General features: G+C 33.5%; 1 protein-coding gene and 1 pseudogene across 1 annotated transcript in view; one reads left to right on the forward strand and one right to left on the reverse strand.

Annotated features, from left to right (window-relative positions):
* Positions 1-24,728, reverse strand: part of LOC111148594 (cell adhesion molecule 2) — a 1,205,598-nt gene that overhangs the window by 975,354 nt on the left and 205,516 nt on the right. The window lies entirely within an intron of this gene.
* Positions 117-4,648, forward strand: LOC111149063 (annotated as a pseudogene).

The raw sequence follows: 24,728 nt of genomic DNA on the forward strand, positions 1-24,728 counted from the left end.
TCATTTTTAAACCCAACCACAACACAGCCTTGGCATTCAGAGACAACACTTTGCAGAAGGTGAACAGTATAAATTTCAACACGGAAATGTGCCTGTGAAGTTTCATGTTTCCGATGATGGGGAAAAGTGGTTATAACACTTTACAGGAGATAGAAGGAAACATGTGGTGAAAGCAGAAAACAAAAGAAATTTATTAAGGGAAAAGAAGTGCCTAACCACAAATAGCAAAGAAGAAAAACTTTGGCTTTAGCAGGGAACAGGAATCCCACTGAGAGCTGGTGGTGCTGTGGTGGGCAGCCCCTGGAATGACCTGCAAAGACCCTTGCCTTTGATATTCGTCCCATTTGCAATCCTCTCCTTTTGAGTGTGGTCTGGACCTAGGGACTCATTTCTAAAGAATACAATATAATAAAAGTAATAGGATGACACTTCCAAGATTAGGTTACAAAAGATTCTGGCTATTGTCTTGCTCACTCTCTCGGTTTCTTTTGCTTTTGCTGAGGGAAATCAGCTGCCTTGTGCGAACTGCCCAATGGAGAACTGGTATCTCTAGACAACAGTCATCAAGGACCTGGTGTGTGCCAACAGCCACGTGAGAGAGTGAGTTTGGATATGGACCTAAGTGGGGCCTTGAGATGGCTATAGCCCCAGTCTCCACCTTGGTTACAGCTCTGGGAGAGGCTTTGAGCCAGGGTTCCCAGCTAAGGCTTGCCTAGATTCCTGACTCACAGAAATTATGAGAAAGTAAATTTTGTTGTTTCAAATCTACCTCATTTGCTTAATTTAACCGGAGTTATCTGTGCCCATGCACATCCATGCATTTGCTGTTAAAAGAGTAGCTTCCGGAGGACAAAGTAATACCTAAGAAGTGTTGTACACTGTTTATTTCAGAACATAAATGCATATCAGTTTATTTATGTGTCCTCTTGATAAACATAATAGATTTTTTCTATCAAAATGAGCTATTGATTGGAAGTTAAATTACCTAAGCAATTGTTTCAAATCCCTCATTTGCTTTAGCTTTAGATTATGAGTTGCAAAAATTATTTATTCAAGGTTCAGTGTGCTTCCACTTATTGTTTTGAAAAAGAAAAAGAAAAAAAGCTTGCAACCTAAATTTGAGGAATGGAAAGTCGATACCAAATCCTCTGTAATCTGTCAGAGGAAAACAACTTCCTTTCAAGTCACAGGAAACCAAAAGCATGAAATGCCATTCTACATGGTTTCACTTATAGTTAATTCCATAAATTGTGATTAGTTTGAATATATGTAATATTAATAGCTAACTTTCTGCATCAACAGATGCAAACTTCAAAACCCTTGTCTATTTGCTCTTCATTTTTAAAATGCTTGCTTAAAAGATATAATATCAAGGGCTTTTCATGCTTAGAAAAAGACAGATAACCAAATGTAATCCTACAATAATATTTCTGCTTAAACTAGGTTATGCTGATTGACATGTACAGGATATTTTTATGAGCATACAAATATGAAAAAAAGAAATACACACATTGAATCCCATCTATTCTGAAAATAAAATCTAACTATATGAACTATATAACAATATAATAAAGTCTTGTACTTATATTATTAAAAAAATCAGCAGAAAATATCCTGAGCAAATACAGAAGTAATCATACCTTTGGAAAATTATCATTCTCATATTTTAAAAAATATTTTTCACATACTTGCAATGAACCAAAACCCACAACTGGAACTGATAAATCTATCTGATAGATATATAGTAATTTTGTGGTTACTTAAACATGCATTTCTGAAAAGGTTTATCAGCTATCTTTCAAAATGGTTTGTGGATACACAAAACAAAGAAAAAATAAGTTTTTAAAATGACACCAAAGAATAGTGATACTGAAAATATTTTAGAAATATGTGTTTTTCAGAGGTTTCTGCTATCAAATTAAATCATAGCCAACAGAAATTATAATTAGCACCCAATGCCATTATCTAAACTATTTAATATAGGAATCAAAATTTCTAGAACCAAAAATTTAAGCATTGACATGTTTTAAAATATCTCATTAAGTTTTACAAATTATTGAAAGTAGGGGCACCTGGGTGGCTCAGTGGGTTAAAGCCTCTGCTTTTGGCTCAGGTCATGATCCCAGAGTCCTGGGATCGAGCCCCGCATAGGGCTCTCTGCTCAGTGGGGAGCCTGCTTCCTCCTTTCTGTCTCTGCCTGCTTCTCTGCCTACTTGTGATCTCCTTCTGTCAAATAAATAAACAAAATCTTTAAAAAAAAATTATTGAACGTAAACATCAATAGTAACTCACATCATTATTTTATGTAAGGGAAAAATACTAATTTCACTCTGATACACTGGGATTTTAAGATGCTTCACAATACAGGTATGTTAAAATGTAAAAAAAAAATGTGCATGTTATGTCAATGAAATATGACAATCACTTTATTATTCTAATCAAAATACTCCAAAAAAAGCCTAACGGTCTGCAAAGATTTGTTGAAGGGATATGTTTGCACTTTTTAAAATCCATTAAAATTACTTTTTTCAGCTACTATTTTTTTAGACAAGAGTTTTTATTTCTGTGCTTATAAGAATCCACATTGGTTTTTAATGACCATCAATTACACTTCAATTTTTCATATTACTCATGAAAGAAAATAATTTAGACTCTTTTACAGAACTGCCAATTGCAATTTAGCTTGGCTTTTTCAGGAAAGAGAAGGTTCATAAATCAGCATGTTAAGCATTTACTAAATGACAAAGAAACAAAATTACAAATGAATAATATAATCCAATATTTTCCTTCAAATAACAAATTTAATATAGTTTTAATAAAGAGGTTCTTAAATTTACGATGGGATGTTTCTATTTTGTATTTGAGTTTTATTAATGGAAAAATTCTCAAAAGGAACCTTAAAAATGTTTGGGAAAATTATTAATATTACCTTGCTTTAAAATTTCAATGAATAGAAAGTCTCAACTATTGGGAAATCTTTAAAACAATAGCAAGTTAAATATTATGTTGGTGGCCTATAAAACATAGATATGATAGAATATTTTCTTCCAGCTTGCTAAGCCATGCAATTTCACTGTACTACAAAGAAAAGGCATCTGTTCTAATAAGGAGCAGACTTTGGGTTCTAACTGTGTGACCTTAGACAACATAAGTCTCCAGAACATTAATTTCTTTAACTGTGAGAATGTACATTCCATACATACTTTTTTTTGGAATTAAAGAATGTTAAAAAAAGAAGAATTAAAGAATGTGTATAAAGACTCCAGGTCAGTGCTTAACATTTCTTTGTTATTCCTTATAAAAGGCACTTGCATTGTTTTATAAGAATATAAGGAGACACCTCATATAGTAGTCTTTCAACAAATACTAACACAATAACAATTTAATTTTTCCAAGTATATTAAAGCAAATAAAGCTCACCTTCCTTTAATGTATTCATAGAAATTATCAGTCCTTCTAGCTCTATAGTATAAACACAGAACTACATACATGTAATTTATCAACCTGGTCAGTGTACCTTAGGAGTCATTTGGTAACATCTGGAGACATTTTTGATTGTCAGGACTAGGGAGGGTCTACTGCTGGCATCTGCTGTGTATAGGCCAGAAATGCTGCTAACATCCTAAGGTGGACAAGATTGTCCTCAAAACAAGGAAGATCCAGCCCCAAATCTAAGTTGTGCTAGTACATGTTTCTGAGGGCAGCCATTAAACCATGTAAAGATATAAATTATGATAAATATAATGAAAGAACATGCCTGGAGGTAATAATGTATCTACAGATTTTTCTAATTAGGATATTTTCTTAATTGAAGATTTTTAAAAAGTGGGTTTGTATTCTCTCTTCCAGCCATCCAAGACACTTCAAAGGAAAGAAGGCTAAGGGGAAGAAAGTGATCCTGCCTTGCTGTCATGAAGAAGTAGGAGGCCAAAAAGGTGTTCAATCCCCTGTGTGAGAAAAGGCCCAAGAATTCTGGTATCAGACAGAACATCTAGCCCAAAAGGGAACTCATCTGCTCTGTCAAATGGCCCCGCTTTATCTGGCTATAGAGGCAAAAGGTTATTCTCTGTAAACATCTAAAAGTTCTTCCCCCCCTTCCGTTAACCAGTTTACCCAAGCCTGGACCACCAAACTACTGAGCTGCTAGACCCAGCCCACAAATACAGACCAGAGACAAAACAAGAGAAGAATCAGAGTTTGTTGGCTTGGACTAAGAAGAAAGTTCTGGCAAAGGGGATGTCCCCACTAAGAGGTCACCTGTCCTTCAAGCTAGGGTTAATACTGTTACCACCTTGGTGGAAAAGAAGAAAGCTCAGCTGGTAGTAATTGCACATGAGGTTGATCTCATTGAGCTGGTTGTCTTCCTGTCTCTAGGAGAAGATGGGAGGCTCTCTATGGCATTATCAAGGGAAAGGCCAGGCTGGGGAGTCTGGTGGACAGGAAGACCTGCACCACTGTTGCCTTCACACAAGTTACCTTGGAAGACAAAGGAGCTATGGCTGAGCTGATGAGAGCTATCAGGACCAAGTACAATGACAGAAATGATGAAATCCGCTGTCACCATGGAGGCAATGTGTCGGGTCCAAAGTCAGTGGCTTACATTGCTAAGCTGGAAAAGGCAAAGCTAAGGCATTCACCACCAAACTGAGCTAAGTGTACACTGTTGAATTTTCTGTGCATGGAAGTAATAAAAAGTCCTCTTTATAAAAAAGGGGGGTGAGGTGGTTTGCTAATGTCATTATGTTATCTGCATGCTTGTTAGTTGCTAGACTTTAGATTGTGAAGTATTCTATTTTTTCTTTTCAAAATCTAGTATGTGACCGGTAACACCGTTCCACCATTGTTCTGGAACATAATTATGAATTCTTTCCTAGATGCTCAAGACGATAATTTCTGTGGATTTGTCTCATTTCCCACCCTCAATGGGAAAGATAAAAAAAAAAGAATATTTATAACAAATCTAAGGATTTATTAGGTGTCAGCAACTGCCATCTCCTTTATTCTAGTTTTAAAATCTTCTGGGGCACCTGGGTGGCTCAGTCAGTTAAGCATCCGACTCTTGATTTCATCTCAGGGTCCTGGGATCAAACTCCACGTTGGGCTCGGCACTCAGCAGGGAGTCTGTTTGTCTCCCTCTCCCATCGCCGTTCCCCCTGCTTGTGGTCACTCATGCCTCTCTTAAATAAATTTTTAAAAAATCTATAAAATTAAAAAAAACTTCTATATTGCCAGCAACCATGTCCCTACAACCATATTTAAATACCTGTGTCCTATCAAATCCCATTCTGAGACATGCTGTCTTACCATAGCAGGACATTTTACCTATGGGCACTGTAATAAATGTTACATAGATCAAGCTAAATTGCCATAATACCTTCCTTCTAAAAGCTCCAGAATGTCTTTTGTGGTTGGAGAATAATCAATTAGTTACTCAATTCAATTCAACAAATATTTATTAAGCATCCATTCATTTTTGTATTTTCTCCCCTTGAGGGCTGCTATCCTTAAGAGCAGCTGGAAGAAAATGGCTCCCATTTATTAAAGACTTTTATTTTAAAGATGCTTAAGTGCATTTCATATCTCTTCAACTTCTCTTACCAAATCTTCAGAGGCTCCATTGTAGAGGAAATTCATGTTTTATCATACAAAAACAAGAGTAATGTGTTCCATTTTCATTTTGTCAGGAAAATATCAGCATTATAACTAGGGGAGGAATGTGCAGAGTAGACACAGTATGTCTAAATATGTCATATATTATTATTATAAATAAGCTTATTTATACACTCATATTGAGTGTATAAATAATATAAATTTATATTTATAATTTATAATTTATAATTTATAAATTTATCTTTCAAAATGTTACATGGGTTAAGGGTTTATACTGTATATTATAAGAAAATAGCATATTTTATTATATTTTAAATACTCCTGGTTTATATCAAAATTTTAATGGTACAGAAGACTGTTAAGTGTTTTGGATAACATATTCCCTTATTTCCAATGAGGACCACCACATTTTCCCCTTTTTCTCTGGAGGAACAGAAAGAGTAGTTAGATGGCAATTTTAAAATAAATATTCTTTATTTGGATCAATATATAGATGATTCCTTCCAAGAACATTAGTCACAGTACTGCTGGGAACTGTCTCCAGATTTTTCCTAGGCAAAAAAAAAAAGATAGAGCATCTTCTCTAGAGAACCCTTGTGGGTTCTTTTCTCCCACCTTGAGATTCAGGAGAGTACTCCCACTATATTCTCCTGGGATGCCAAAATAATACCCTATCTGTCATCCATCTCGGAGCTGGGGTTATGTTTCTCTTTAAGGAGACTTAGTGCTTTGACACTTGGTAAGGTTGTTTCAAAGTCAATGTGCTAAGTATGTCAGAGAATACTACTGAAAATACCACAAAAGCACCTGTTTCCCTTAGTTTAAACTGTCCATGCTCTGAATTGAGCTCATCCACCTCATAGTGAAGTTGAGCTGTGGTCTAGGATGTTTATCTTGACTGATCCAATCTTTAAATCTCGACATACACATAAAAATGAGAGTTGATTACAACCACAAATGGTACCCTTACTGCCTACACAATAAACCTCATTTTCTACAGCATGGCATTGAAAGCTCTTACCAATCTAACTTCAACCAAGTTCTCAAGATACTTTCCCCTCTTGGGTGCTTGAAAGAAACTATTTTATGTTCTGTCTTTCTAGAGCACGGTCTTCTTTACACTATACTTTTTACTGTTATATCTCAAAGACCTTTCAAAATTAGTATTTTCCGAAGAAGGGGAAATGTATCTTGTTTATTTAGTACCACCATAGTGCTTAAGACTATACTTTGAACAAAGTAGTTTAACAATCTTTGAAGAACTGCAAATAATAAGCAAAATGAAACAAAACATATTGGCATATTTTCATCACAAAAAAGAGAAAAAAACATTAAATAAATATTGGGTTATTTCTCAGCCTTGAGAAATGTAATCTGTAGTTAAAGGAATGCTGCCATTAGGAGAATTATCATTTTATTAATTATCCCACTTACCAAAAGACTTGCCTACCCCTGCATTTTTTTGCCAAACTAATTGGCTTCTTAACCATTAGGAAACATGCTCACAAATACTTTGAAACTCTTGTTCCAAAGGTCATTTATAGTCTCTCAATCAAAAGTCCAAATATCTATCTTGGTTCTTATCTTTATCCCTGCTGGTATTTGCCCCTCACGCATACATCTTAAATCATTTCCATTATTTGACTTATGTGACAGTTTACTTTCTCAACTCACCTCTTAACCCTCTGATTGCCTACTAAACTGTTTTATTCATATTCTGTCATTTAAACATCTATTTTTTTCTATTTTTGTTCTTTATTCTCATACCTCTTTTCCAGCTAAGACATAATTTAACTCATTTATTACTTCATATATAAAGGCTCAGCCTTCACTTTTTCTAAAACGCAGGTCTCGGTAAGTAAACGCTTATTAAATTGATTGCATTAAGTTGTAATTTTCTCTTACTGTATCATCACTGTCACAATAATAAGGAAAATATACCATTCCTTATTTTGAAACTGTGTTCTGCAAATTGGGTCTCACATTATGGATTTTGTAATCTATAGACTATAAGGTAGTATTAAAATCTAATAAGTAAATATTTTTTGTTTCATAGGGCATGATATAGTTCAACTTTATATGAAATAGTAAAATTTATGAGGGGATTGGTTTATTTTCTTTAAATCTGAACGTAAGCAAAATAGCCATTAATTCAAATAGCTGTCTCAACAGAAAGCGCTTTTTGAAGGCACTTGTGGGATTGGGCTAATCATCAGCAAGTTAGAAAGTGTCTCAGGAATGGAAATTACTGTGCATCTGGCTTCTCCCAGAACCCAGCTACATAATACATTGAAATGGAATATATTGCTTGTTTTTTTTTTTTCTTTGTGAAATCTTTAAATAAATTTGGAGAAGATATTATCCTATCATGCTTTCTCATAGGATAATATTTCAGGGCCACGATTACAAACAAGAACAACAGAATGTATTACATAAACATGCTCTATTTTTATCCTTGTTGGTATTAATAGTCACATGCAGCATTGATTTATAGAAGTGAATTTTTCATGGAAAATAATAAAAGTGTGTTCATGGTTCAGTAAGTGAATCTCAGATGCATAACCACACTTGACAGATTTTAGCCTCTAATGCCTTAATCTTTCCCCAGCATCACTGATGAAATCTCTGAAAAGCTAAGTATTAATTTGAGAGTATCATTTTTGTTTACATCATCTGGAAAGGAGGATTCAGAGCGCATCTTGTGTAAATTGCAATTATACATAGCATACTTTTTAGAGCCATTTTCATATAACATTTTATATAATTGAATTGTATTCACTTGATTTGGGGGGCCATGAGAATTAATGATACAGTCTAAACATGAGTCACTAAAATTAAAATAAAATGACTTCTAAACAGCAATATAATACTTATAAGATTTATTGGGGAAATATAAATTTCCATGGCAGATTAAAAATGAGAGCTTCACAAGAAAAATAGATAACTAGGGTATGTGAAGCATTTATCTAAAAATAAGTGTTAACTTTAATCTTTCATTTTAAAAGTGATTTATTTTGACATAATTTTAGGTTTGCAAGAGAGGTGTAGTCATAGTATAGAAGGTTCCATATATTCTTATTCCAGTTTCTCCTAATGTTAGATCTTATATAATGATAGTACATTAATCAAAATTAGATTTTATGTTCTTATGTCCAAGCCAATATACCATGTTGCATTTATTTGTCAAGCTCTTTCGTCTCTTACAATCTGTGATTCCTTGTCATTGCCACCTTTGAAAAGTAATAGTCAGGTATTTTGTAGAATGTCCCTTAATTTGGAATCACCTAACGTTTTCTTATGATTAGATGGGGTTGTGGATTTTATGGTAGAATACTACAAGGGACAAATTCCTTTCCTAACATAACATACTATTGGCTACAGATACCAATGTGACATTACTGGTTAATTTGAATGTCTTGGTTAAGGTATCTGCTAGGCTTCTCCAGCATAAGGTTATTATTATTTTTTTTTTCTAGACTCCATTAGAAGTCAGTCACTAAATCCAGATCTCACTGAAGAGGAGGAGAATTAAGTTTCTCATCCTGAAAGAAGCAGTGTCAAAGAATTGTGGATATATGTTAAAAGCACTACAATTAATAAGTAATTGGGGGGACACACTTGAAGTGATGTGTTTCTCTCTTTATAAATCTGCCATTAATTTAACATTTAGTTTACCATTTTATTTCTTAGTAATATTGACATATTATCTACATAAGAATATATATTATGTACATATTGTATTATTTAATTAATTTATTTATTATTTATATAATTGTGCTTTTTTTTTTCTTCATCTCAATGAAAGGTAAGCTCCAGAAGATGGATGGATCTTACACATTTTTTTTACCTCATTTGTCAAAACGGAGGAAGTACCTCCCATTTAGTTGATTGATTTTTATTAATTAATTGAATACATGAATTAAAGAACCATAAAATGTGTTTATTGGGAGAACTTCCTTTAAAAAATCCAGTTGCATTTCAGTCTTATAAATATCAATTTATTTGACTTTTTAAATGGATGTGGCATGCTCATTTGTATGCATATTCTACTTTGCCTTCTTGAACTGTCACCAGATTATTCCTATATTATCAGTCAATTTTTCTATTCAGAGTTGCTGTATTCATTTAAGCCTTCAAGGAAATTTTTGGTCTATTTGTTCAGTTACTGTGCATCTTATGCACAAACTCCTCAGAGATGAATCATAGATCCTCTTTTTTTGCTGCTACATAATTCCATGAAATTTTTCTATCACATTCTCTGTTAGAGGCCAATCACTTACACCCTGGAAGTAATAGTATCACAAATTCCCTAAAGATTTGTCATTACCTCAACTAAAACCTTCTGGATTACATTTCAAGAAGTATTGGATAACAAATAAAAACTTGGTTAACATCAGAAAAAATAGCTCTCTATATTAGAAGCCTAAATTGTATTCTCATTCTTTATTCTTAGAACAGTTTACATTTATCAGTTCCTCAAATTTTTATACAGATATTGCCCAGTGTTGGCCTTTTGAATCTTCTGACTTTCAAGATCATGTTTGTCATAATCTCAGTCGACTGCGTGGTCAATCTCTCTCTCTTCTCGCTCTCTGAGTCTCTGTCTCATAGCTTTTGTTCCAATCCAGTCTCTCCTCAAGCTTTGTCATATGAGAATTGCTTTCTAATAGTACTTTAGAAATCCTGCAGAACTTTGCAAATTCTAAGCTGTGATAGTAAAAACTAAACATTTAAATTAAGAGAAAAATAACATCTAACTTTAGAAGTGGACAAGTGAGAAAAAGTAGGGTAGGCTTTTTCTCCTTTTTTCAGCCCGAAAAAATCTTTTCTAATTCTATGTTCCTTCAGGTAGCAAAAGTCATCTTCTTAACAAGGTACTTAACACTATATAACATATTCTATATTGTACTTATTTTTTTCTCTGATCACCCAGCTAGATAGAATGTAAGATAACAAAGATATTTTACCATGTATTATAATATCAATAACTCATTTCTTATGTATTTTTCTGTGTTTCCAGCACTGTATTTTGTACATTTCTATATCCCTAGTGCCCTCAGTATGGCTTTGCATAGAGTAAGTGCTCAGTAAATATTTGTAGGATTATAAATGTGAATAAAGTACTAAAGTAATCCTCTCAAATGAATGAAGCTGAATTTGTACAATTTGTCATTTCAACATCCTATTAAATGAAAAAGATAATCTAAACATAAACAGTAAGATGGCTGGTTTAGTATTATATATGCAGAATATAAACGAAATTTACTTTTGCATTTTAGGTTGTATTACATATATTTGATCACTTGATGTTCATTTCATATATTTGACCACATATTGTCCATATTTTCAATTTCATATTGTCAATTTCTAGGCATATGTGAAAGAAATCTATCCAAAACCATCTTCTAAACACTTCAGTATATAGATTTGAAATAGATAGTAATACCTCATTCTAAATATTTTCTACTACTCATAATTTATTACAAAAAAAAACCCCAAAACTATCCTAATGGCCCTAGATACTATATATTCAGAAAACTTAGAGAACAGAAATTATGTAGAAGAGCATATTTTTGGCATGGATCTCACATTCATGTTTTAAAAAGCAATTTTTGTTTTAAGTATCACAAATGCAAGAAGGAAACAAAAGTAACAACAACAAAAAAACCCTTCAAACAGACAGAATAGTTGTTATAAAAACCGTGTACTAAATCGTAAATGCTTTATAGGACATCATATTATTACACACCTTTTTTCTTAATTTTACTAAATTTGCACAAATTTGAGTACGTATGTTCCCCGCCCACTCATTAGAAGCAACATTTAGAAAAGAAAGGATGCTGATGTAGAGCATGTTGTTTACTGCCGCTTGTGGGGTCAATGGAAAGATAATCAGTAAAACGAAAAGAAATTAAAAAAGAACAAAGGTATATATTTAAACATCTTTGCCATATGTGGAGAGGTTATTCATATACTTTCATAAGTAGATAATGCATCACTGCATTTTCAAAGAGTTCACTTACACATTAGTAATAACTGAATAATCAGGAAAAACAATTGTATTGATTTCCTTTTATTCAGTCATGGAATTATTTTGTATATTTTGATTGACTTGTGTCAAAATTCGTAAAAATGTTTTTAATTCACATGTATAATCTTAAATTGATTCTAATTACTTTAATTTTAAATTATACTTTTATGCAAATGTAGCATTCCAAGTATAAATGATAAAATAAGTGCTGTATTCCTTTTGTGAAAGTAAAGTTATCAGAGCTTTTTTATTCTCAAGAGAACTTTCAGAAGTAAATTAGTTATCTGAGGCTTAAGTAGACTCAGATTTTTTATAGTTTTTTGTTAACTTAAGAATGACTAAATATATACAAATAAGAACCATTTAAATGTTCAGAAACAAGGTAACCATTTTAAATTCATGCATTTCAATAATAGTCTGTTGAAAAAGACCTGTATTACACTTAAAATTCTGGATTTAATCATAAGCAAAATAAACATATTTGCAAATTTCTGCAAGTTTTTAATCCAAAACCTCCAGAATTAGGAGATTGTGAGGGGTGCCTGGGTGGCTCAGTGGGTTAAGCCTCTACCTTCAGCTCAGATCATGATCTCAGGGTCCTGGAATGGAGTCCCCACATCGGGCTCTCTGCTCAGCAGGGAGTCTGCTTCCCCCCCCACCCCTCTTTCTCTGCCTGCCTCTCTGCCTGCTTGCGATCTCTGTCTGTCAAACAAATAAATAAATAAAGTCTTCTTTTAAAATTTTAAAATCTTTTAAGAAAAGATTTTATTTATTTATTTGACAGAGATGGCAAGTAGGCAGAGAGGCAGGCAGGGGTAGGGGGAAGCAGACTCCCTGCTGAGCAGAGAGCCTGATGTGGGACTCGATCCCAAGACCCTGGGATCATGACCTGAGCCAAAGGCAGAAGCTTAAGCCACTGAGCCATCCAGGCACCCCAATAAATAAAATCTTTAAAAAAGAAAAAAAGATTGTGAATACACAGACCTGTAATGGCAGAATTTCTAAATTTGTCTAATTTCACATTTTAAAAAATGTATAGCCTAATCCATTGCAAATTATTAGGTAAAAATGTTCCCCAAAGATATAGTAAAGAACAGAATTCAGCAAATATATTTTTAAGACTCTAAAGCTTATTCCAAGGTATTATGGCAAGCAATATTTATATATGATGTGTTAAAATTCTTTATTGACTCATAAATGTTATATATAATGTTTAACAACTATGGAAATTCAAGAAAAGTAAAAAGAAAAAAGTATATTCTTCAGGTTATAGTTTGTTACCTCTTAGGTATATAGTTTTAATTTAAGCCATTGAAATATACATTAGCCAAAGTCCTACATTTAATGCTCACTTAGCATATATGGAAGGAACAATAATTGCCCTCTGTGTTTATTTATAATATATCCTAGCATTACATAAAATTATTATCAGTTCCAGATGGTAGCTAACTATATATAGGGTTGTGGACTTATTTCTCAACATGAGTACAGGCAAATTTTTTGCATTTCTAATATTAAATCTGTAATCAAGTTCACATTATTGAAAGTAGATGGCCGCTCACTCAAACAAATCGAGGAGAACTTAGCTACCACTACACCAGGAGTGGCTAATGGAGTATTTCTCCCCCAGCAGTTTTTGAGTATCATTTTGCACATGGAATAACTGAAAAAAAATAAAATGATTGTATATGTAGAAGTGAGTGACAACAGGTGAACAAATATTCCTCTTAGGTTAAAACTTTAGACAGTTCTTATTTCCCAGTACTCGTTAGGCCTAAGCAGGATACACAGACTACTGCCCTGGATAGAGAATGAGCTCACACCATCCTGTATGTAAATGTCCTCTCTCAGCCGGAGCGCAAGTGACCACAGCTTTATCAGAGCCTGATTAAGGAGCAGTAAGACTCTGGTTTTAGAAACATGTATATCACACTTTTGTTTAACATCAAAGATAGGTGTGATGTTTTGCTGCTCTATGCGAGGTGGCATCTCATCACTTCATATTCATTTGGTCTCAGAGATTCAAATCCTGCCAACTCTAGTGTTATATGTGTATCTAAAGTAGAAAATAATTTTTCCAGTTTTATCTTTTGTGATAGTTTCATCAAACAGATATCAAAAGCCTACAGAGCATTAGTCAGGGACAGGGTGATTAGTTTCTCTCTTTATGGATGGGTAATTAATATAAAAAGAATGGAAAAAATCCTTAATCCCATTACACTTGATCCATCATTTAGCAATGCTTTTTGACTCTTCAAGGTAAAATCTGCATGTGAATTTCCCCAAAGCAATCAAGTCATCAGTTTCATAAAATTATTAAACCCCACAGCAAAATGCACATCACTGATAGAAAAAAGTGAGGTTTCTGACATTCATCGAAGAGTATCTCATTGAATAAAACTGTTTCAAAGATATCACTTTTAAAATTATTCCTAATAGAATTGACCTAATTTTGACTTAGCTTATACAATCCAAGGATAAAGGCAATACCTGCATAACAGAAAACACAGTATATCAAAAGAGGGCTAGATATAAATCTACAGATCATCTTTAGGAGTTGGCAAAGGGTTATGGCTCACAGTGACTACAGTATTACAAAGTGACAGAGCAGTCACTGCCTTTTTTGCATGATAAAGGCAAAGCTTTCTCAGAATGCTCAAGACAACTTTTCAAAACCCGTTAAATGCAACTATCGAGATTGTGCATTGGTCTAATCCACAGTTTTAAATATTGTTTTATTTTTTTCTTTTTTTTTTTTAGATTTTATTTTATTTTATTTGACAGATAGAGATCACAAGTAGGCAGAGAGGCAGGCAGAGAGAGAGAGAGGAGGAAGCAGGCTCCCCGCCGAGCAGAGAGCCCGATGCGGGGCTTGATCCCAGGATCCTGGGATCATGACCTAAGCCGAAGGCAGAGGCTTTAATCCACTGAGCCACCCAGGCGCCCCTGTTTTATTTTTTTTAAAGATTTATTTTCTTATTTGGATTTGAGAAAGTGAGAGAGTGAGAGAATGAGAAAGAGCAGGGGGAGTGGTGGGGAGGGCAGAGGGAGAGAGAGAATTCCAAGCAAACTGAGTGCAGAGCCCGGTTCAGGACTCAATTCACAATCCTGAAATCATGACCTGAGCCAAAATCAAGAGTCAAACACTTAATTGACTGAGCCACCCAGGCATCCCTGATTTGTTATCATGATTATTTCCATTTTCTAATGTTCCATGTATCATAAGATTAGGTAGGACTTAAATCAACTATAGTATCATTTATACAAAGTATTGTATGTGACACATACACAGACACACACACACACATGCACTTTTATTAGTATTTCCTTTACTTTCATTACTCTCCTCTTTGCATTACTTCGGTTTTTACTGAAATAAATGATTATCTCTCTTAATTGTGGTAATATACACAGAACAGAAAATACACCATTTTGACAATTTTAAGTGCACAGTTCTCACATTATTGGGCAACTATCACCACTATCCATCTCCGGAACTTCTTCATCTTTCCCTGCTGAAACTCTGTACCCACTAAACAGTAATTCCCCATTCCTTCCCCTCCCCAGTTCTTGGCAACTACCATTCTACTTTCTGTCCCTATCAGTTTGACAACTCTAGAAATGTCATATAAGAGGAATCATACAAATATTTGTCGTTTTGTGACTGGCTTATTTCTCTTAGCATAATACGTCAAAATTCATCCATGTTGTGGCATGTGTCAGAGTTTCCTTCCTTCCTTCTTAAGGCTGAGTATTATTTCATTTTATTTATATACCACATTTTCCTTAGAAATGAATAGACACTTGAGTTGCTTCCACTTTATGGCTAATGTAAATAATGCTGCTATGAAAATGGGCATACACATGTCTTTTGAGTCTCTGCTTTCACTTCTTTTGGCTAGGCACCTTAAGGGGGAATTGCTGGATCACATGGCAATTCTATCTTGGATTCTTGGAGGTAATGCCCTATCTTTTTCTACGTGGTAAATTTGGAAAATTCTTTCCACTTTCCAGCAGCAATGCACAAGGGTTCTAATTTCTCTGCATACTAACCAACACTTGCTATTTTTGGTTTTTTTTTTTTTTTTTTTTTTTTTTTGTTGTTGTTGTTGTTGCTATTGTTGGGTTATTTGCTTGCTTTTTTATAATAGCAATTTCCATGGGCATGAAGTGTTATCTCATTGTTTTGCATTTCCTTAAAGACTAGTGATGCTGAGCCGCTTCTCATGACCTTATTGGCCATTTTTATATCTTCTTTAGAGAAAGGTCTATTCGAGTCCTTTGCTCATCAGGTTGTTTGTTTAATTGTTCTTGTTCTCCCCAAGCTAGAACAACAATATCTTGAGTCCAGAATCACAAAGCAAACTAATACACAGGGCAAAAATGATGTACTGTTATAACTACTTCCTGATCCTGATACATCATCATCTTATTAGATGAAGTCAATCTTCTATCTTGCCTTTTCCATCTCAATACATTTATATAGAATCAATAATGACTGTGAAATACCCCAAATTTCTTAAGGTCAATACTGAAATTTAGTAAGTCTAAAAGAGTAGATACATTTTTATAGCAAATTTTAATGTTTATATTAAGTAAAGAGTAATTAAAAGGCAAAATACTGAATATTAGTTCAATTCAGTTTAGCTATTTGGTTCTCTTAAGTTCACCCTTACACCTTTATTTCACTGCTTAAGAAAAAGGAAAGCTCAATGAAGACATGAGCCAGCTGGTAGTAAGAAACTTCAACAGAAATTGTCTTATACGGAAAATCAAACCCACATTAATGCTGTAGGAAACAATAATTCTCCAACAAACAGGGTATCTCATTTTTCTGAGGATTTCTAGCTAGAAAGCAAATAAATAAACAAGCAAATAAATAAATAAATAAACACAGAGCACTCCTGGGTTTCTCAAAAAGTGAAAAGCCAATGTTTAGGAGTTAAAATGAAGCAGGTTCCAGCTCGGTTGAATACTGAACTTTCTAAAAACCTAGAGGCCTATACAATGATGAGGTGGGCTGCTTTGGAAAGGAGTGAGCTCATTGTCCAATTTCAAGTATAAATAATAGAATAAGAAGCCAAAATTATCACAAAAGGTTTTTCTGACCAGGAAGTTGAAATAGATGACCATTTTAATTCCTTAAAATTCCTGTGTTCATCTGATTCTAAGGCCATTCCTAAATATTATATGGAAAATAAAAAAACAAAAGTTTTTACCCAAAGGACCAAACAATCTAAGTCAGATGTAACCAAAATGATTGCTAACAGCAACACAATTAAGATATGCAGTTATACATGCTACATACAAAAGAATCAGACATTATTTGGAAAGAAATTGTTTTAAGAACAGACTTTTGCCTGTAGCTTCAGCCTTAAAGATTGAATTGTTCCTACTACTGCAGGGCTCAAATGTCTCATTCGCTTATGCTTCAGTGAATTTTCTTTAAAAAAAATAAAATTCTCTACTCTTTAAAATGTCTCCTTATCAGTTTGTGTGTATGGACTGCCAGCTGTATTTGTACATGTGTATACGAGAGTCCAGAAATGTATCAAATTGTCAGTCATTCAAAAAATGATGACTCGGCATTCTAAAATGTCAGACATATTACATTTGGTCAAGAGAAAACTCAAGAATCTTTAGCAGAAAGACTGAATTAAGTGAGTTGCTAACACTTAGAGCAGAAAAGAAAAAACTCACTCAAAAGTAAAACATCCTATACTGTCACATAAATGAGTTGAAATTATTTATAATTTATAATTACATGAAATACTTTATTTTGAGGGATTTTGAATTGCTTTACCAAATGATCTTAGAAATCTTTTGCATAATTGTAAAGTAACACTGTCTCCTCCCTATTCCACCTTCAACCTGTGATTTGTCAATCCCTGTCCATTCAAGTTCTGAAATACATAGATATGTATAGTATACGTATATGTGCAAATACATCTATTTCAAGAGTTGAAAGTTTCAGAGGTTGAATATATGTTATTGTTATTATTATATACATTCATACACACACATACGTACATAAATCTGTGTAGTACTTCATCCTCACTGCCATCATCCTCGTCCATATCATCCACCTCCTCACACACACAGCCCCTAAGAACAGCAGCCTGAGAGCATCTTCCAATAGCAGCAATGGTAGATGCAGATGATTACCTAGATCTATCCTTTAAAACTTTCAAGGTGTGGCCTTTGCCCTCAAAAGAAAATTCAAACTACTTAGCCTGATCTTAAAAACTGTCACACTGGGGCACCTGGGTGGCTCAGTGGGTTAAAGCCTCTGCCTTCCGCCCAGGTCATGGTTTTAGGGTCCTGAGATCGAGTCCTGCATCGGGCTCTCTGCTCAGCGTGGAGCCCGCTTCCCTTCCTCTCTCTCTGCCTGCCTCTCTGCCTACTTGTAATCTCTGTCTGTCAAATAAAAATAAAATCCTTTGTGGGGTGCCTGGGTGGATCAATGGGTTAAAGCCTCTGCCTTCGGCTCAGGTCATGATCCCAGGGTCCTGGGATGGAGCCCGCATCAGGCTTTCTGCTCAGCAGGGAACCTGCTTCCCCCTCTCTCTGCCTGCCTCTCTGACTTCTTGTGATCTCTGTCTGTCAAATAAATAAACAAAATCTTAAAAAAAAAAAAAAAAAGACTCTCACAATTTAGTTCCAGAATGTTTTTCTTTACTCCATATACCATCACGTTACCACCCCCACAGCCTTCCAACTGTCTGTTCCTGAGCCTTTGCTCATGTTGTCTCCCCCACCTAGATTCTTCTCCTTAAGACTTCTACCAGTCAATGTCTATCACTTCAAACATCTAAATGCCGCTTTAACCACTTTGCATGTAGGTAAATTATCTCTGAGCTCACTTACTCAAAGGAATCATTACTCTTTGAATTCGATCAGTTCTATGTATTTCACGAGAATAGTTGTTTTTGTAATGTCTTTGTATTGGATACTTAGTATCTTAAGGAGGACTATGACCTCTTGTTTTTGTGTCCCCTTATTTTTTTATATTACTTTGCTAGTAGGCCATCAGAATATATGTGGAATTGAATTGAGCTCTCTTTTTACAACTAAAGAAACAAAAGTGAAGACTGTTAAAAAGTCTTGCAGAAGATTAGACTGGGCATTATTGGGTGAGTCTAAGAATAGAAACTGGGCTCACCCACGACTGCAGTCTGGTGATCTTCCCATTAGAGAATATTCATCCCCAGGTAACCTAATTTTTTTTGACAGCAAGCAATGCTGTAGTACAAAAATAATTACTTAAAGGCATAGTAAGTAATATGAAGCTAATTAATTAGGATAATGCATTTAACTTTAGTTTTTATTTAGATTGCTATAAATTGAACAAAAAAGTAAAAAATAAATATTGCTAGCTACAAGGGAAAATTTATTATACAATATCAGCTTTTATATAATCTTCTTAGGGTATAAATTGGAACAAATCATGAGGTTTAATAGACAGAAAAATAAATCCAGTATTGTATATAATGTTTATATGAAATTGCTACTTGAGACTCTACATCATACCACGAGTTTGCCCTATGGTGTTTATTTGAAATTATATTTATATTTCAATGAGTAAGTAAAATATTCATATTTGTGTTCTTAAATTTTTGCTAAAATAAGAAAAAAAGATGTAACCATACATACAGAATCCTTTAATCCTTAAATCTATTGATAAGAATGGCTACTTACATGAGGCTACCTAGGAATGAATAAGAACCAAATATAGATGATTAATCTAAGTTCCACCTCAACATTTGTCTGTCAATAAGCAAGTAGATAAACCTTTCTGTGTCTCATCTCTATAATAAGGATTAAAATGCTTACTTCCGTGGAAGGCCATAAGGATTATTTGGTGTGCATAAAGCACTTTAAATGAGACTGCATATGTGTATAAAGATACACATTATACTATTCCTACAAAATTTGTCATTCTGTCATGTTGTACTAGCTAATAAGAAACCCTTACAAATACAACACATATGAAAAACAATGATTCTACTTTTTTTAATGAAAAAAAATCTCAACATACTTTTAACCCATAATTATCATGAATCCAGTAGTCTTTCTCAAAAAAAATTTCTGGACTTAGTATATTTCAATGATGTTAGCTGATTTATTTTTAACCACATCATTTCAAGAATATTCAAGCTAAGAGTTCTGGGGTATAAATCACTAGCATGTCTCTATAGACTCAAGGGAGCTATTCAACAATAAAGTGGAAGATGACACAAATAATGCCATTTGAAAGAAAAAGCGTGCACCTACAGCTTATTTGTTTTAGAAAAATTTACCTTTGCTTTCCAACATATTTAATGTATATATTTTTTTTAAAAATCAGTGAAAACAATTATTTCAGGGACCTAGTCATCTAAGTTCACTGCCCCAATAATCTGGCTTGGTCTAGGTATAAGATTTTGATTATCTAGGGAAACAAATTTCCTTCACAAATATTCCAGGCTTTTGATACTTGAGTAAAACAGTCATACTATTTAGCAAATTATAGCAGGTTTATGTACTTCTGTGATCTTTGTAGCTGGAAGGAGTATTTAAATTAAACTCTGTTGTATAAAGAATCTTAACCAAAATTTGTGATTAAACACTCAGTGTATTCAGGTAAATGGGACTAATGAGAAATGTCCAAACCAAGAATTGTTTTCCTCTCAAAGCAGATCTGAGTCAGTTCCTTCCAACATAAGGGCAAACATATATACCAAGTCTCAAAGTTCAGCACTGCAGGGAAAAGGCACAAAGCATTTCCTTCGGAAATTTTTTAAAAGCAGATGTTACGAATCTACCGTCAGATCCTTTGAAAAATCACACTATTTTACCCAGGACACATCTAATTTTCTGCAGCATAACTTATTCTAAAAGGCTTGAGGGTAAATTGTTTGCAAAATGTATTCCTAGGTAAATAAAATATTTGACCCATGAACGGCAATGTTGGAAAGACTCCAATTAAATAACAAAAGAGAGCTAAAAAATATGTTGTTTTAATTTTAAAGTAGTCAACTCAAACTATTGTTTCTGACACTAGTTATATGGTAGGGCCATCTTTTTTGTTGAGGTCTCTTAGTTTCTGACAATAATACCATATTATCAGCTCAGAAGAAAACATCTTTTGAATTCTCTATGGCAAAGAAATATAATTTGCTTGATACTTTCTGTGAATGAATAATTCTGACAAAAAAAGTTTCCATGATAAAATAGTACTATTACAGTCTTACTTGATGAACTGTTTTCTCAGTACACTGAAAATCATTATATGTTTGTAGTAATCTTATTTCAAAATTCCTTTGGTGGTTTTCACAGAAAAATATGAATACTGAGACATTTTACTTCCTTTATGGAAATCACCTTTCATCATATTACATTATAATCCTTACAAAGAGTGATAAGAGGTTGCTTAAGTTTCAGATGTCATTTTGTCTACATAAAAATTATTTTATAGATAATACATTTAATTTAGTTTGAGGATTAAGAAAGGAACTCTTAGAAGCACAATTGCGTAAATAAACACAGATGCAGGGACTCAAGTTTGAATGAAACAAAAATATAATAAAATTTTTACTAAAATCAGCAGTTATTGAATAACTGCTAGAACTATTGTATTTGTTCATTGGCTTTTCAAATATGTATTAAGTGTTTGCTATATGCCAGATAATTAGCATGGAATTTGTCTTCATTACCTAATATTTCAAAAAGTAATACAAAGAAGGATGAATGTGATGACTTTTACAAAAGGTAAAACCTAGTTTGTGTTGAAAGTGATGTGAGATATATTCATTTAGTCTTACTTCAGAATGTACAGCACATTTACATGGAGCCCCAAAATATGATTAAGATAATAAAGAAAGAAAATGATGGTATGGGCATCAATACCAGCAAGGCAAATTTGCAGATTAGATAAAATTTAGTCAAAGATACTGTTTTAAAGAAAACCAAATATAATCACCATGAATTTGTCTTGATTTATAAAATAAAATGCACTTTAAATGTCTGAATTATTTTTCTCAAAGTACTATATAAATGGTGAACAATTAGAAAAAATCAAATGTTAAGATTATTGTAATAACACATATTCACTTGAATACCATGTAGGCATTATCAATAATGTCATAAAAATGAGAGTATGGAAAATTAGGCACACTATAATGCTTTCCAAAATAACTTGTAAACATTACAGTTAACATGACCACTCCCTATGCAGTAATAAAAAGGTTCCATTTGATCTTAGTGTCTTTCACTTTTTAGGTTCCAAGCTCCATGATGAAAGGAGCCTAATTCTTGGTAGGACTTTTCATACCCGAAGGTATACCCATTTTCTTGTCTACTTTTCTCCCAATCAAGTAAAAATACTCTGAAAGACCACTTGTAGTGATTACGTAATAAATATTTCCCAAATTTTAAATAGAATTTAGAACTGGGCATTTTCATTCAGATTTATACTGAATTTTCCACCTAATGATTCATTATTTGAGGGAAGAGTCCTCTAATTCACCTGTCAGTTTCAAAACTTTTATATGAAAGTCAAGCTTTTTACAACAATCTTTTGAAACTATCTGTCGTTTTTTTTTTTTTTTTTAAGATTTTATTTATTTATTTGACAGACAGAGATCACAAGTAGGCAGAGAAGCAGACAGATAGAGAGAAGTGGAAGCAGGCTCCCTGCAGAGCACAGAGCCCGATGTGGGGCTCAATCCCAGGACACTAGGACCACGACCTGAGCCGAAGGCAGAGGCTTTAACCCACTGAGCCACCCAGGTGCCCCCTATCTGTTCTTTTTAAAATAAGAAACAAGAATGTTCCTTTGAAATAAAAGTTAACCTCACAGCTTCAAATATATTGACAAAAGCTTTAGGAAATAATTATTCCTTATCATGCAATAATAATTGCTGTAATTATTGGTTAGTAATTTAATTTCTATTTCTAAGTAAACTAAGGCATTCTTCAATAGTGTGAAAATCTGTTTTAGAATATTTAGTTACTAAATATTTTTTTTCTAAATCGAACATTTGTTACCAGATGATCACATAAGTAGATAAATCTATTTTAAATTTTATTCTATACAATCTAAATAAGTTGAATGTTGCTCTAGAAAAATGAGGATAAAACCCATTGCATGATTGGCACTTTTACTGTCCAAGTAAAAATACTTGTAAAAATACAAGTACTCCTTCCTCTCTATTGATGAGTGAGCTCATGACTTTGTTGTTGTTTTTGTTTTTGTTTTAGGATTTATTTATTTATTTGACAGAGAGAGAAATCATAAGTAGACAGAGAAGCAGACGGTGGGGGGGGACAAAGTGGGGGGTAGGAAGCAGGCTCCCTGCTGAGCAGAGAGCCTGATGCCACTTGATCCCAGGGCCCTGAGATACTGACCTGAGCCAAGGCAGAGGCTTAATCCAATGAGCCACCCAGGTGCCCCTTGTTTGTTTTGTTTTAAACAATATTTCAACATGCTGATTTGGATGTGAGTGGAAGAAAATATATTTTGACTTGGCAATAGTAAACAAACATTTGGAATTTAGAAGAATTTAAACTTTTAAATTATCATTCTAAAATTTCCCTAAAACAACTTTATAAACAAAATCATTAGTTTTTCCTTAACTATATTATACTACAGAGAAATTTGACTCAATAGAAAGATGTATTTTACTATTTATGATTCCTCAAAAGGTATTTTTTATTGTTCATATATCTGTGAATAGAACAGTTATGATTCAATATTTTACTATAGAATCTAGAGAACCAAGTCATATATTATGCTTTCTATCTCATCACACAGTAACTGAATTTCTATGTTATATACAATTTTTATAATATATATTTAATAAGTAATACACAGTTAAATATATGACACATCATACTGAATTAAAAGCTTAAAAATTACAATGAATGGGATAGTATGGGTAAAGGGTATTTTAAGATCTTTGTTTTCTAGGGGCACCTGGATGGCTCGGTGGGTTGAGCCTCTGCCTTCGGCTCGGGTCATGATATCGGGGTCCTGGGATCGAGCCCCGCATCGGGCTCTCTGCTCGGCAGTGAGCCTGCTTCCTCCTCTCTCTGCCTGCCTCTCTGCCTACTTGTGATCTCTCTCTCTCTTTCTCTCTCTGTCAAATAAACAAAAATAAAAAAAAATTTAAAAAAAATCTTTGTTTTCTAGAGATTAGTACATTCCATTTACATTGCTTTGCTACGTAATAAGGCAAATTCAAAGGCAGCTTCAATGTAATGAAGTAGAGCTTCACTGAGAGTCAGGCACTGATTTTAATGACACGTCTACAAATGACATTATGAACTTAGGACTATATTTCAAACTTCCTGTGCCTTAAAGAACTATATCTGGGTTAAGTGAGTCTACATCAAATAACAGCTGGGAAGGAAAAATAAAAGTGCCTTTACAGAAAGATACTAGACAAATTTATAAGATACAATCTATCAGAACTTATGCCAGAATGCCCCAAGATAGTTAATATAAATCCACTGAGAATATTACATTCAGAGAACTATAATTACTGGTTAGTAATTTAATTTTCCTAAGAGGCAAATACTGTATCACTTACTCTTTGAGAAAAATAACAACCAATTTTAAATGAAACTTGGACATGTTTACAGACTCTTGCTTATGTTTTTAAACATGTAACTTCTTAAGTTGGTATGAATTTCGTATCTTAAAGGATAATGTTTATCACAGACTCATCACATTCCTTCATTACCTAAAACATACTGAAGCAAAAAAATCTTTAAATATTTAGAAGTTTTTCACTATGAGAAGTATATGTCACTACAAAGAAATACCTACTAAAATTATATACCCTAAAGTATATATTATATCAATATGAAAAAATATTTATTTGCTCTTATAAATTTATTAAGCAAAGCTCAGAGCAATATAGCCTTAAGAGTAATTTTTAAAATAGAGTGGGAATTCCTTTTTAAATGCATTCTTAAGTTCTTAAAGTTTTCTTAAATCACTGAATTAAGTATTTCTCTTTAAAGATTTGTGAGTATATTTAACTTTATTTAGATAAGAAATTGGCAATATCATCTCATGGAAGAGATGTAGTTTTTAACATTT

This window comes from Enhydra lutris, unplaced genomic scaffold (genome assembly GCF_002288905.1).
Source record: "Enhydra lutris kenyoni isolate GAN:26980312 unplaced genomic scaffold, ASM228890v2 scaffoldscaffold2, whole genome shotgun sequence".
NCBI classification, from domain to species: Eukaryota; Metazoa; Chordata; class Mammalia; order Carnivora; family Mustelidae; genus Enhydra; species Enhydra lutris.